Source organism: Anolis carolinensis, unplaced genomic scaffold (genome assembly GCF_035594765.1).
Source record: "Anolis carolinensis isolate JA03-04 unplaced genomic scaffold, rAnoCar3.1.pri scaffold_7, whole genome shotgun sequence".
Classification (NCBI taxonomy): domain Eukaryota; kingdom Metazoa; phylum Chordata; class Lepidosauria; order Squamata; family Dactyloidae; genus Anolis; species Anolis carolinensis.
The window spans coordinates 36,624,696-36,639,773 of record NW_026943818.1 but is presented as its reverse complement, the minus strand read 5'-3'; the positions used below and the strand labels follow the sequence as shown (position 1 = coordinate 36,639,773).

The window sequence follows — 15,078 nt, the reverse complement described above, 5'->3', positions numbered from 1 at the left end:
ATAAAACAACAGGAAAAACTCAGCCGCTATCAGGACCTCAAGATTGAACTTCAAAGACTCTGGTGTGCAGGTGGTGATGGGAACACTGGGTGCCGTGCCAAAAGATCTCAGCTGGCATTTGGAAACAATAGACATTGACAAAATCACGATCTGCCAACTGTAAAAGGCCACCCTACTGGGATCTGCACGCATCATCCGAAAATATATCACACAGTCCTAGACACTTGGGAAGTGTTCGACTTGTGATTTTGTGATACGAAATCCAGCATGTCTATCTTGTTTGCTGTGTCATAATAATAATAATAATAATAATAATAATAATAATAATAATAATAATAATAATAATAATGACTCTGAGGGGGAGTCCTTTTTTGAGAGGTGTTAGCTGGCTCTGGTTGTTTCCTGTCTGGAATATGTCTAGCTGTGCTCGACCACGTATTGAAGCCCCGCCCACCATGGCTAACATCACCAGGGAGCCTCTGTGCATGCATGGTTTGTTATTTTTGGTTTTGGGGGGTTTTCTGTAATTTGAACCTAATTTTATAGGGTTTTTTGATGGAAAGACATACCTTGGATGACTATGTCTTTTGTGGCCAAATTTGGTGCGATTTGGCCCAGTGGTTTTGTTGTTTACTCCATGGGAATTATGCCCATTACCTTTTTAGATATATAGATATTGAGCATTATTTGTTTTGAGTGGCAGGAGCAGGGGTTGCTTGACCAGTAGTTCTCTGTAACTACAGTTTTTGGTTTTTAAAACTCTTCTTTAATAGTTCATCCCCCAAAAGGTTCCTTTAAAGGTTTTGGTTTTAAAGGATATACGTATATATGGGAATATCTTCCATCCCTCTTCCATTAAGAAACCTATGTGTTGCCAGGGAGTGTGGCCTCGTCATTTGATAAAAGCTTCTTCTTATTAATCATCATCATTACCGCGATCATCAGACACACCGATCGGTTTCTAAAAGCAGAGACAAAGAATATATACAGCTTAGCCTTTCAAAACAAATCACCGCATGACGAAAAAACTTGACGGCAGCTATAGTCCTTTCATCAAGCTGGTAGGCACTATTCTCTATCAAAAATAATGGCATGTCAGGGAGAAAAGGGAGCAAAAAAGAGTGATGAAATACGTTTGCCGGTTTTCTGACTGGTCAGAAAGGCATCAATTGTGAGCCGCTCTCCCAAGGAAGAAGATGTCTCTCTCTTTCAGTCCTCCTCCACATCTTTAGATATGCAATATAGATCTTTGTTGCTTTCTGTACATTGAAAGATACGAGAGCATCACATTTATATCTATACTAGCTGTGCCCGGCCACGCGTTGCTGTGGCGAAGAATGGTGGTCTGGGAAATAAAGTATTGAGGAATTGGTGGTAGTTAAGGTAAAGGGTAAAGGTTTTCCCCAGACGTTAAGTCCAGTCGTGTCTGACTCTGGAGGTTGGTGCTCATCTCCATTTCTAAGCCGAAGAGCCGTCGTTGTCCGTAGACTCCTCCAAGGTCATGTGGGATGACTGCATGGAGCGGCGTTACCTTCCCACCGGAGCAGTACCTATTGATGCACTCACATTTACATGTTTTTGAACTTCTGGGTTGGCAGAAGCTGGGGCTAACAGTGGGGGCTCTGTCAGTTCCCCCAATTCAAACCTGCGGCCTTTCGGTCCAGAAGTTCAGCAGCTCAGCGCTTTAACATGCTGTGCCATCAGGGGACATTATTTCCTAAAGGTTTTGAATATGCAATATTTCTGATTGTTTTGTTTTTTTTTGTCTGTTGGAGGCAAGTATGAATGCTGCAATTAGGAAAAATGATTAGGATGTAATGGCCTTGCAGCTTTAAAGCCTGACTGTTTCCTCCCTGAGTGATTTGTTTGTTGGGAGGTGTTAGCTGGCCCTGATTGTTTCCTGTCTGGAATTACCTTGTTTTCAGAGTGGTGTTGTTTGCGATATTTTATATGCTTCTACTGTCTGTGGCCCTGAGAAAACAGAGGATTGGCCAGACTTTGATGATGGGAATACTTTGTTGGGAGGTGTTAGCTGGCCCTGATTGTTTCCTGTGTGGAATTCCCCTATTTTCAGAGTGTTGTTCTTTATTTAGTGTTCTGATTTTAGAGATTGTATTGTTCTGTTTTATTATACCACATTAATTTTTTTATATTCTGATTTTAGTGTTTTTGAATACTTGGAGCCAGATTGTATTCATTTTCACAGTTGACCGCAACACAATAATAATAATAATAATAATAATAATAATAATAATAATAGTAAGGATAGTAATGATAGTAATAATAAGGACTTTGGTAATACATAGTGCTTCACTGCCTTCTCAGCTTCCTTTCTGGAAGAATCCTTTCTTGGGAGGTGTTAGCTGGCCCTGATTGTTTCCTTTGTGGAATTTCCAATTTCCTTGCTTTATTTACTTTCTTTATTTCTTTATTTCTTTATTACTGTCCTGGTTTTAGAGATTATATTGTTCTGCATTATTCTATCCTAGAAATTGTTTCATATCAAAGTAGAATCTCACTTATCCAACATTCGCTTATACAATGTTCTGGATTATCCAACACAGTCTGCCTTTTCATAATCAATGTTTTTGTAGTCAGTGTTTCAAATTCATTGTGATATTTTACTGGTAAATTTGTAAATACAGTACAGTAGAGTCTCACTTATCCAACATAAGTGGGCTGGCAAAATGCTGGATAACCGAATATGTTGGATAATAAGGAGGCGTTAAGGAAAATCCTATTAAATATCAAATTAGGTTATGATTTTACAAATGAAACACCAAAACATCATGTTAGACAACAAATTTGGCAGAAAAAGTAGTTCAATACGCAGTAATGCTATGTAGTAATTACTGTATTTATGAATTTAGCACCAAAATATCACAATATATTGAAAACATTGACTACAAAAATGCGTTGGATAATCCAGAACGTTGGATAAGCGAGTGTTGGATAAGTGAGACTCTACTGTAATTACTACATAGCATTACTGCGCATGGAACTACCTTTTCTGTCAAATTTGTTGTATAATATGATGTTTTGGTGCTTAATTTGTATAACGATTACCTAATTTGATGTTTAATCAGCTTTTCCTGAATCCCTTCTTATTATCCAATATATTTACTTATCCTGCCGGCCTGTTTACGTTGGATAAGTGAGACTCTACTGTATATTGATAATCTTATATTATCTGCTCAGAACTGGATTATCTGAGGCCCCTTCTTCACAGTTGTATAAAATGCACACTGAAGTGGATTATATGGCAGTGTGGAGTCAAGATAATCCAGTGCAAAGCAGATAATATAAGATTATAAATGGGTTATATAGCTGTGTGGAAGGACCTTGAGTCTACACTGCCATATAATCCAGTGCAAATTAGATAATCTGTGGAAGAAGCCTAAGTGAGGCCTAAATCTGCCTGTCCCCTAACTGAAACCTGGCTGTCCCTTGGTTGCTAGGCAACGAAGTGGGCAGAGATTAGCCCTGTAAACTGGCAGCAATTGGATAAAAACAATTATTGCTCTCCCTCTAATTAGGACTTTATTTTTCTTTTCTTTTTGTTGTATCAACCTAGAGGCGTGGATGATGGGTTGTGTTGTCAAATTTCAAGGTTGGGGGGCCTGTAGTTTTGTTGTTTTGTCCACTGCCCTGATGCCATCACTCTTTTATATATATAGATATCTATATCTATAATAAAAGTCAGTGTTTGTATGCGGGTATGTATGTTTGTATGTGGGTATTCGGGTATGTGCTAGTTTTCTGATTGGCCGCCAATATCACAGGCCACTGTGACCACCAGGAACAACGGACCTGGCCCAAACTTGACACGGTTAACCTCCATGACGCACTTTATGTCCTGATGCCGTTTGCGAGACGATGGACCATTGGTGATGGGATTTGTAGTACTTTCAATCGCTTCGACTCCCACAGACTACTGCAATGCCCACCAACAACTGAACTGGACCAAACTTGGCACACAGAACCCCTATGACCCCCTTTATGTCCTGGTGCAGATTGAGGGGAAATGGACCATGGATGATGGGATTTACAGTACCTTCACTCACTTCCTCAGACTACTGTGACTACCAGGAATGACACAATTGGACCAAACTTGACACACATATCCCAAATGACATACTTTACATGCTGCACCATGGACCAAGGATTATGGGATTTGCAGTACTTTCAAACACTTTGTGTCCGACAGACCACTGTTACTCTAACTAATGATGGATCAGGACCAAACTTGGCACACATACCCCCCCCATGACCCAATTTACGCCCTGGTACAGTTTGAGGGAGGATATGCCAAGGATTATGGGACTTGCAGTACCTTCACTCACTTCCTGAGACCACTGCAACTGCCACAAATTACTCATTGAGACCAAACTTGGAAGACAGAGCACCCATGACCCACTCTATACCCTGCTGAAGTTTGGAGTATGATGGACCATGGACGATGGGACTTCCAATACCTTCACTGGTTTCCTGAGAGCACTGCGACTCTCATCAACGACGGATCAGTACAGAACTTGGTATATAGAGGCCCCATTACCCACTCTACATCCTGGTGTGGTTTGGAAGAGTTTGGACCATGGATGATGGGACTTGCAGTAGCTTGACTCACTTCCTGAGACCACTGCAATTCCCACTAATGTCTGATCAAGACCAAACTTGACACATACAGTCCCAATGACCTGTCGCTGTTTGGAGTGGGATGGACCATGGATGATGGGACTTGCACATGGGAATTGTAATTCACCTGCACCCACTGAACCCCGCTGACCCTGGACCTACACTAAACTAGGAACACAGACAAACAATGCCTTTTTTAAATGACCCGGGCACTGCCGGGGCCCCAAGCTAGTCCATAATAAATGTGAAAACCTGTATGAGTATATGTGGCATGGATTTCCACTCACACAGACAGCCTCCGGCCTCCACAAAGAGGCTCCCGTTCCCAGTGCTGAGGAGCCACCAAGTCACTCTTTTCCACTGACATTGCAGTTACAGCGAGCGTCATGAACATGTAGCCCAACACGTGCCAATGTTCTTCCCAAACACTACGTCCCACCACCCAAGGAATGCTTTCATTTGGGGACCATTTCATCCTAGATTGTGCTTTTTCTTCCACCACAGGCAGGCACTCCAGGGTTCTCCATTGCTGTGAAATTTGCATGACCCCGCCCACTGCCCTTTCCTTTCAAATCTGTTTGCAGAACAAACAGAACAGAACTGCACTTCCTGGAGGAGTTTGGAGGATTGACTCCACATGGTGAAAGTTGTCGTTCACCCTGCATCCAGTCAGAGCACTGTGACTCCTACTGGGGAATTTTGAGGAGTTGTAGTTCACCTACACCCAGAACGCTATGCACCCAAACAGGAATGGCTCTGCACCAAACTTGCCAGGTATACCCGATATGACCTCCAAAGACCATCTAGATGGTCTCATAAGACCATTGGTAAGGAAAGGGACCCTCAGAGGCCATCTAGATGATCTCATCAGGCCATCAGAAGACCACAGATAAGAAAAGGGACCTCAAAGACCATCTAGATGGTTTCATAAGACCTTTGGTAAGGAAAGGGGTCCCCAAAGGCCATCTAGATGATCTCATAAAACCATAGGTAAGGAAAGTGACCTCCAAAAGCCATCTAGATGGCCTCATAAGACCATAGGTGAGTAAAGAGACCTCCAAAGACCATCTGATGGCCTCATAAGACCAAAGGTAAGCAAAGAGACCTTTGAAGACCATCTAGACAATCTCATAGGTAAGCCACGAGACCTCCAAAGACCATCTAGATGGTCTCATAAGACCATAGGTAAGGAAAGGGACCTTCAAAGGCCATCTAGATGATCTCATCAGGCCATCAGAAGACCACAGATAAGGAAAGGGACCTCGAAGACCATCTAAATGGTTTCATAAGACCATCGGTAAGGAAAGTGACCTTCAAAGGCCATTTAGACAATCTCATAAAACCATAGGTAAGGAAAGGGACCCTCAAAGGATGTCTAGATGGTTTCACAGGACCATAGGTAAGGAAAGTGACTTCTAAAAGCCATCTAGATGGCCTCATAAGGCCGTAGCTAAGCAAAGAGACCTTCAAAGACCATCTAGATGATCTCATAAGACCATAGGTAAGCAAAGAGACCCTTAGGTCAACCCTAAGTCTAAAGTTTAGGACAAAGGCCAGGTAAATGACCCTGGCCCGCGGGCCTTAGTTTGGGGACCCCTGCCATAGGCAATTGAAAACAAAACAAAAAGTCCCAATATTGATATCCATGACAACTATTTGGTCACCACGTTGGATGTCCAAGAAATGGGCTTGTAGACAGAGAGGAGAAGCCGACTTTCACGGATGCTGAGCGGTTGGCTCTCATTGAAAAGCTGCCTCTCCAACGGAACAATTCATCTCCAAGGCTCTCTGCTTGTGACACTTATCTCTCATCCCCCTTAGGAGACATTGGCATTTTTCAAGCCATTTATTTCAATGCTGCGGATGGAGCTCGTTGTGCGACTCCTTTGCCACCCGCCCTTGGCCCCTTGCGTCCTTATCTTGCTCGAGGAGGAAAATAAATCGGCCTAACATCATGTCAGAGCGAGTCGGGTCAGGGCATTTGTATTCCTGCACAAATGTGCCCAAAAGGAGTTACACGGCTGTGCCATCATTGACGTAGTCCTTACACATCTCTGCTCCTTGTTGTATTTTTTCCAGCCCACGTTTCCACCTCTGAAAGTGCCAGAGGAAATACAGCAAACAACGTTAATCAGGATCTATATATAAACTACCAGATTAAGCAGAAACAATGGCCCCATCAGGTGCTCCAGATGCCCACACAATGAAGGGGCGTTGTGAGCTCTCCGGAGACTTGGTTTTCATTACCGTATATACTCAAGTATAAGCCGACCCAAATATAAGCCACCTAATTTCACCACAAAAAAACTGGGAAAACATTGACTCCAGTATAAGCCGAGAGTGTTAAATTTCAGAAATAAAAATAGATACCAATAAAATTACATTAATTGAGGCATCAGTAGGTTAAATGTTTTTGAATATTTATATCAAGCTCAAATTTAAGATAAGAGTGTCCAACTCTGATCAAATCATTATTCTCATCTTCTTCAATGTAAATGTGCTTATGTATCCTTTTAATAATAATAGAGTAAATAATACATGTAATAATAATAATAATAAATACAGGAAAATAATACACTTGTATTATTTTCCTGTATTTATTATTATTATTATTACATGTACTGTACTTACATGTAATAGTTCAATATGCAGTAAGGCTATATAGCAGGGGTCCCCAAACTAAGGCCCGGGGGCCGGATGCGACCCATCGAAGCCATTTATCCGGCCCCCATGGCACAAGGGCAGAAGGGGGTTGGGCTAAATGACCCAAGGGGTCTCTTCTTCTCTTACAACCATTATTATTATTATTGTTGTTATTATTATTAACATTGAGGCTGGGTGGCCATCTGTCAGGGGTGCTTTGCTTGTGCTTTTGGTGCACAAAAGCAGAAGGGGGTTGGACTAAATGGCCCAAGGGGTCTCTTCCAACACTCTTTATTATTATTATTATTATTATTATTATTATTATTATTATTATTATTAACATTGAGGCTGGGTGGTCATCTGTCAGGGGTGCTTTGTTTGTGCTTTCGGTGCACAAAGGCAGAAGGACGTTGGACTCAATGGCCCAAAGCGTCTCTTCCAACCCTCTTTTTATTGTTATTTTTGTTGTTGTTGTTGTTACAGTATTATTATTATTATTATTACTATTATTACTATAGTCCAGCCCTCCAACGGTCCGAAGGATCATGAACTGGCCCCCTTTTTAAAAAGTTTGGGGATCCCTGCTATATAGTAATTACTATATTTACGAATTTAGCACCAAAATATCATGATGTATTGAAAACATTGACTACAAAAATGCCTTGGATAATCCAGTATATTATAGTATAGTATTTTATTATATTATTACTATTATATTATTATTATTATATTATTCATTATTCATGACTACATTGAAACTAGAATAGAGATAAATCAGCGTGGAAACTGCAAGAGGTACCATAGATTGTTGTACATGGAAATAAGGGTAGTAAATAGTTTTTGATTTATTAAATACAGTTATATATTACAATTATACATTTTTGTTATTTAAGCTATACATATTGCGAAATTATGTGTGTTTTTCTCTCTCGAAGTGAAACACCACCCAAGTCATGCTAGGTTTTTTGGTGAATTTTGACACACCCAGCACAAAAGCTTGCCCATCATTGATCTAGAGCCATAGGACTGCCAGCCATGCCTTCTGTGGGCGATGGGAGTTGCCGCCCACCCCATCTGAATGGCCACAAGTCTCAGTCCCATTTGCCATTAAATGAACTTGTTTCGAAGTCAGTAAAGGGAATTACTTTCTGTTCTCCTTTTGGGAAAGCGGTGTGAATACGATCTCGCTGCGGACGGCCAGGCGAAATCCAATTTGACTTCTCATTCAATATGTTCATTTCTCCGAGGAAATCCAATCGCCCTTTCCACGCGGCGCCTTGGAAAACAACAACGTGGCTTTTATCTGAACGCATTGCTTTACAAATCACACTCCTTAACTATTTCCTCCCAGCTCGTTTTCTTTGCAAAAGGAGTGTAAATAAGACTCTTTGGGCTCTGTGTTGGATGTCTCTGCTTTCTCTCTCACTTTCCCCTTCAGCAATATCTATCTGGCATCCATTCCACGTCTTCCTCTCGTTCGAATCTCCGTACGTTCAGAGGCAAGTGGCCTTTACCTTTGAGGCGGAAACAACAACCACCCGATCTCTTCACAAACACACCATTCATTATTTATTGCCCTTTCCGTGGACTCGATAACTTTATTCATGAAGCCGGTGGGGCCGGGAAGGTAAAGTTTGATTAATTCACTGCTACTGGAAGAACGTACCACTTGAGGGATGCCCAAAATCTCATTTGTTTCCCCTGATCCGGGAGCAAGTCTTCCGAAACAAAGGGCGGGTTATCAAACTGGGTTCTCCTGTGTTTTATGGACAGTCTTCCGTCAAGGATGGGGAAATATGGGGGCATCCGTCTGCCCAAGGATAGGTCCGTTCTCTGGTTTAAATCACCGTACAGATACCCCTAAAAAGCTTGGAAAATGTTACAAAAACACAAATACAGTTTGTTGGAAATGTAAAGAAAAACACGGAACATATTTCCATCTATGGTGGTTATGTAACAGTGCGAAGAAATTTTGGAAGAAAATACAGTGAGAATCAGAAAATTTTAGATCTACAAATACCCAGGAGACCGGAAGCCTTCTCGTTAAAGAAGCCTTAGCATTGAACGGTTGTGTTGTTAAAGTGCGAAGTATGGAACCCTGTGCAGACGGGGAAGCCTTAGCATTGAACGGTTGTGTTGTTAAAGTGCGAAGTATGGAACCCTGTGCAGACGGGGAAGCCTTAGCATTGAACGGTTGTGTTGTTAAAGTGCGAAGTATGGAACCCTGTGCAGACAGGGAAGCCTTAGCATTGAACGGTTGTGTTGTTAAAGTGTGAAGTACGGAACCCTGTGCAGACGGGGAAGCCTTAGCATTGAACGGTTGTGTTGTTAAAGTGCGAAGTATGGAACCCTGTGCAGATGGTTGGTCAATGCAACTTAAGCAACGTGCAGTCGCTGAATTCTTTGTTGGATTATAGTTGTATGTGTATGAAATGTAAATCAAGTGTTTTTCTGCTGTTAGGCAAGAGTGTGTGTTTCAGTAATGAAATAGTTAACAGCAGGCTAGTTTTGACTGACAGCCTGTTGTGATTGCTATGACCTATCAGGCATGATTTCCGGCCTTTGGAGGTCAGGAACTTCCCTCGGACTGAGGAATGTTCTTATCTCTGAGTGAGTAGAGCTGTGCTTGCCGAGCGAAGAGGTTGTAAAGAGAATGCCAGCTCAGAGCGATGGCTTTTGCTGTGCTTTGTAAATATATTTGTAGATATTAAATAAATGTTTGGACTTCAGACTACTGATGTGTTTGAGTCTGACATTTGAACAGAGGAATTGGTGTGGCAGGCGATTGCAACCAATTCATCAGGGTGCTGGAGCAGATGATTGATTGAGTTTGAAGAAACCCACTCAGCACGCACCCTGAGGCCCCCACACTGAGCAGAAGGTGTCACCCCAAAGGAGATGCTTCAGAGAATGCAAGTTGTTTGTGGTAATTGTGTTGATGTGAGTCCTGTGCATCATTGGGTGAGTAAGTTTAAAGATGTTGAGGTGGGAATATCTGACTTGTGTGACAAACAAAGAGTTGGATGTCCTGTGATAGCAACCACCAAGTTTCACAAGCAAAAGGTGGACAGATTGATTCAGGACGATCGTCGTATCACTCAGAGAGAAATTTCAAGCCTAATCGGCATTTCACAAGAAATGTGTGGGTCACATTATTGCTTTGCTTGTCTATCGGAAGATCTGCGCACAACGGTTATTGCGAGACACCGGTTGCGGAAACCGAGTGTCGACTTCTTCCGTGACGCCTTCAGAAAACTTATTCATCTTTGGCAGAAATGTATCCAATTGATGCGGAAAAGTGAATAGTAGTAATTAAAGAGCACATTCTAAGGATTATTTCTGCATTTGATTTATTTAAAATATTCCCATCCAAGCCCAAGTACTGTTCATTCAACCCTCGTATGTGACCGAGTGAAATTATCACCAAAGTCAGTGAAATTTGTGAAAGAGCTTTCGTTGGATTTGTGTTGTGTCTTAATACAGCACCCAAAAGTACATTTAAAATAGATATGTAGACAACTCCACTTCCTTTTCACTGTGCCTCCATCTTATTGTATTTTTTTTACTCCTCCTCTTGCTTTCTTTTTTATTATTTTTTTGCCTGCCCTTTCCTCCTCCCCGTTGGGCTCCTGGAAAAAGGGAGAGATTGATGGCTCTTGCTTGAGGTCTGAAATTGCTTGCCTGCCAAAGGCCTTCGGAATTAGGAAGGGCTCTGGGTTCGCTAACCTTTTAGGGCAGTGCTTCTCTGCCTTGCAAAGGCCAGCCAAGGCGGAATAAATTGCCCGAGATAAAGCAGCCATGATTTACAGGAATTATTAAGGCCTTGGCACCACATTTAGATTGCCTTGTCTCCGTATTCTCATGAGTCAGCATGTAGATTCATGAGTGCCCAGGCGTTGATTCTCCAGTAGGTCAGCCACACAGTTTAATAGGGAAAATAGTCTGTTTCGCCATCGGGGTTTGGGAGGTTCGGAGTTCACCTTGCATTCCTCCTCTCTCTCTCTCTCTCTTTCGGCTGCCCCACAGAGAAAAATGTGGAGCTTGGCAAACTCCCAGCACTGCATAGTATGGAGATATGGAGCCTAAAGTGGGGTCCGAGAGCATTCATTCCATAGTGTAAATGCAAGAGAAATGTATGCACCTTGGGAAACTATAACTCCCAGGACCGCACAGCATGGAGGCATGGCATAATAATAATAATAATAATAACAACAACAACAACAACAAGAACAACAACAACAAAATAATAAATCAAAAAATAAGTCAAAAATCAGAAACTCCTCAAAGCACAGCAGACAAAAAACAGTACAAGAAAACCGCACTACAAACTAGAGCTGACAGCTGGCACAACAAAACATTGCATGGAAAGTTCCTTGACAAAATTGAAGGAAAAGCTGATAAGGAGAAGACCTGGCGATGGCTCACGAATGGGACCCTTGGAAACAATAGACATTGACAAAATCACAATCTGCCAACTGCAAAAGGCCACCCTACTGGGATCTGTACGCATCATCCGAAAGTACATCACATAGTCCTAGACGCTTGGGAGGTGTTCGACTTGTGGTTTTGTGGTGTGAGATCCAGCATGTCTGTTTTGTTTGCTGTGTCATAATAAAATAATAATAATAATGCTGCAGTAGGACCCATTTGAATACCATTATTATTGTTGTTGTTATTATTATTTTATTATGACACAGCAAACAAGATAGACATGCTGGATTTCATATCATAAAATCACAAGTTGGACACTTCCCAAGTGTCTAGGACTGTGTGATGTATTTTCGGATGATGCGCGCAGATCCCAGTCGGGTGGCCTTTTGCAGTTGGCAGATCGTAATTTTGTCAATGTCTATTGTTTCCAAATGCCGGCTGAGATCTTATTATAATTGTGGGACCCAACAGCATAGAGACTTGGCATAATAATAATAATAATAATAATAATAATAATAATAATAATAATAATAATAATGGCATTTAAAATGGGTCCCGACTGCATTTATTTTCCAGTTCAAATGCATCCAGAGAAGGGTATGGACCTTGGGAAGCTATAACTCCCAGGACCGCACAGCATGGAGACATGGCATCATAATACTCATACTAATACTAATAACAATAATAATAATAGCATTCAAAATGGGTCCCTGACTGTATTTATTCTCCAGTACGGATGTATCCAAAGAAGAGTATGCAACTTGGGAAGCTATAACTCCCAGGACCGCATAGTCTGGAGCAAGGGTATTTAAAGTGGGGTCCAAGAGCATCCATTCCATAGTGTACATGCATCAAGAGCTTGGTCCTTGGCAAAAAATAATTCCCAGCACTGCATAGTATGGAGATATGGAGCCTAAATATAAGCACTATATAAGCATTATATATTATCATATTGTACTATACAACTATATTGCAATATTATTAGTACTATTGCATGTAATATAAATATACAATTATAATAGTGTATTATTAATCTATTGTAGTACATTATAATATTATTATATGTATATACAATATATTATATTATTAGTATAGCACAATATAAGCACTATATAAGCATATATTATCATATTGTACTATACAACTATATTGTAATATTTATTTAATGCAATGTTTATTTAATATTTATAATGCAGTAGGACCCATTTAAATGCCATTATTATTATTATTATTATTATTATTATTATTATTATTATTATTATTATTATTATTATTATGCCATGTCTCTACTACATGGAGACATGGCATAATAATAATAATAATAATAATAATAATAATAATAATAATAATAATAATAATGGCATTTAAATGGGTCCCGACTGCATTTATTCTCCAGTGCAGATTCATCCAAAGAAGGGTATGTAATTTGGGAAGCTATAACTCCCAGGACCGCATAGTATGGAGATATGGAGTCTAAAGTGGGGTCCGAGAGCATTCATTCCATAGTGAAAATGCAAGAGAACGGTATGCACCTTGGGAAACTATAACTCCCAGGACCACACAGCATGGAGACACATGGCATAATAATAATAATAATAATAATAATAATAATAATAATAATAATAATAATAGTGATGCTGCAGTAGGACCCATTTAAATGCCATTATTATTATTACTATTATTATTATTATTATTATTATTATTATTATTATTATTATTATTATTATTATTGTGACCCAGCAAGCAAGATAGATATGCTGGATTTCGTATCACAAAATCACAAGTCAAACACTTCCCAAGTGTCTAGGACTGTGTGATGTATTTTCGGATGATGCGTGCAGATCCCAGCAGGGTGGCCTTTTGCAGTTGGCAGATCGTGATTTTGTCAATGTCTATTGTTTCCAAATGCCGGCTGAGATCTTTTGGCACGGCACCCAGTGTGCCCATCACCACCAGGACCACCTGCACTGGTTTCTGCCAGAGTCTGCAGTTCAATCTTGAGGTCCTGATAGCGGCTGAGTTTTTCCTGTTGTTTTCCGTCAATGCCACTATCACCTGGGATGGCGACATCAATGATCCAAACCTTTTTCTTTTCCACAACTGTGATGTCTGGTGTGTTGTGTTCCAGAACTTTGTCAGTCTGGATTCGGAAGTCCCTCAGTATCTTTGTGTGCTCATTTTCCAAGACTTTTGCAATTTTGTGATCCCACCAGTTCCTTGCTGCTGGGAGGTGGGACTTGAGGCATAAGTTCCCAGTGGATCATTTGGGCCACATAGTTGTGCCTCTGTTTGTATTATTATTATTATTATTATTATTATTATTATTATTATTATTATTATTATGCCATGTCTCTACTACATGGAGACATGGCATAATAATAATAATAATAATAATAATAATAATAATAATAATAATAATAATGGCATTCAATATGGGTCCCGACGGCATTTATTCTCCAGTGCAGATGTATACAGAGAAGGGTATGTACCTTGGCAAGCTATAACTCCCAGGATTGCATAGTATGGAGATACGGAGTCTAAAGTGGGGTCCGAGAGCATTCATTCCATAGTGTAAATGCAAGAGAATGGTATGCACCTTGGGAAACTATAACTCCCAGGACCGCTCCAGACTATGCAGTCCTGGGAGTTATAGCTTCCCAAGGTCCATAACCTTCTCTGGATGCATCTGCACTGGAAAATGAATGCAGATGCATCCAGTATTATTATTATTATTATTATTATTATTATTATTATTATTATTATTATTATTATTATTATTATTATTGTGGGACCCAACAGCATAGAGACTTGGCATAATAATAATAATAATAATAATAATAATAATAATAATAATAATAATAATGGATGCATCTGCATTCATTTTCCAGTGCAGATGCATCCAGAGAAGGGTATGGACCTTGGGGAGCTATAACTCCCAGGACTGCATAGTCTGGAGAGATGGTATTTAAAGTGGAGTCCAAGAGCATTCATTCCATAGTGTGCATGCACCAAGAAAAGGGTATGCACCTTGGGAAACTAGAACTCGCAGGACCGCACAGTATGGAGACATGGCATAATAATAATAATAATAATAATAATAATAATAATAATAATAATAATAATGATGATGATGATGATGATGATGATGTATTCGCCAATACATCACAGAGTCCTAGACACTTGGGAAGTGTCCGACGTGTGATCCAATACAACAGCCAGCGTAGTGTCTGCTGTGGACTCATCTTGTTGTGTTTCTAATAATAATAATAATAATAATAATAATAATAATAATAATAATAAAATGGTGTCTGGAAGTGACACTGCTTCACTTGGGTGGTCACAAGGGGATAAAACGGCCCATGCTGCTCC

At 40.4% G+C, this 15,078-nt stretch overlaps 1 protein-coding gene across 2 annotated transcripts in view; it reads left to right on the top strand.

Annotated features, from left to right (window-relative positions):
• Window positions 1-15,078, top strand: part of kdm4b (lysine demethylase 4B) — a 210,919-nt gene that overhangs the window by 153,201 nt on the left and 42,640 nt on the right. The window lies entirely within an intron of this gene.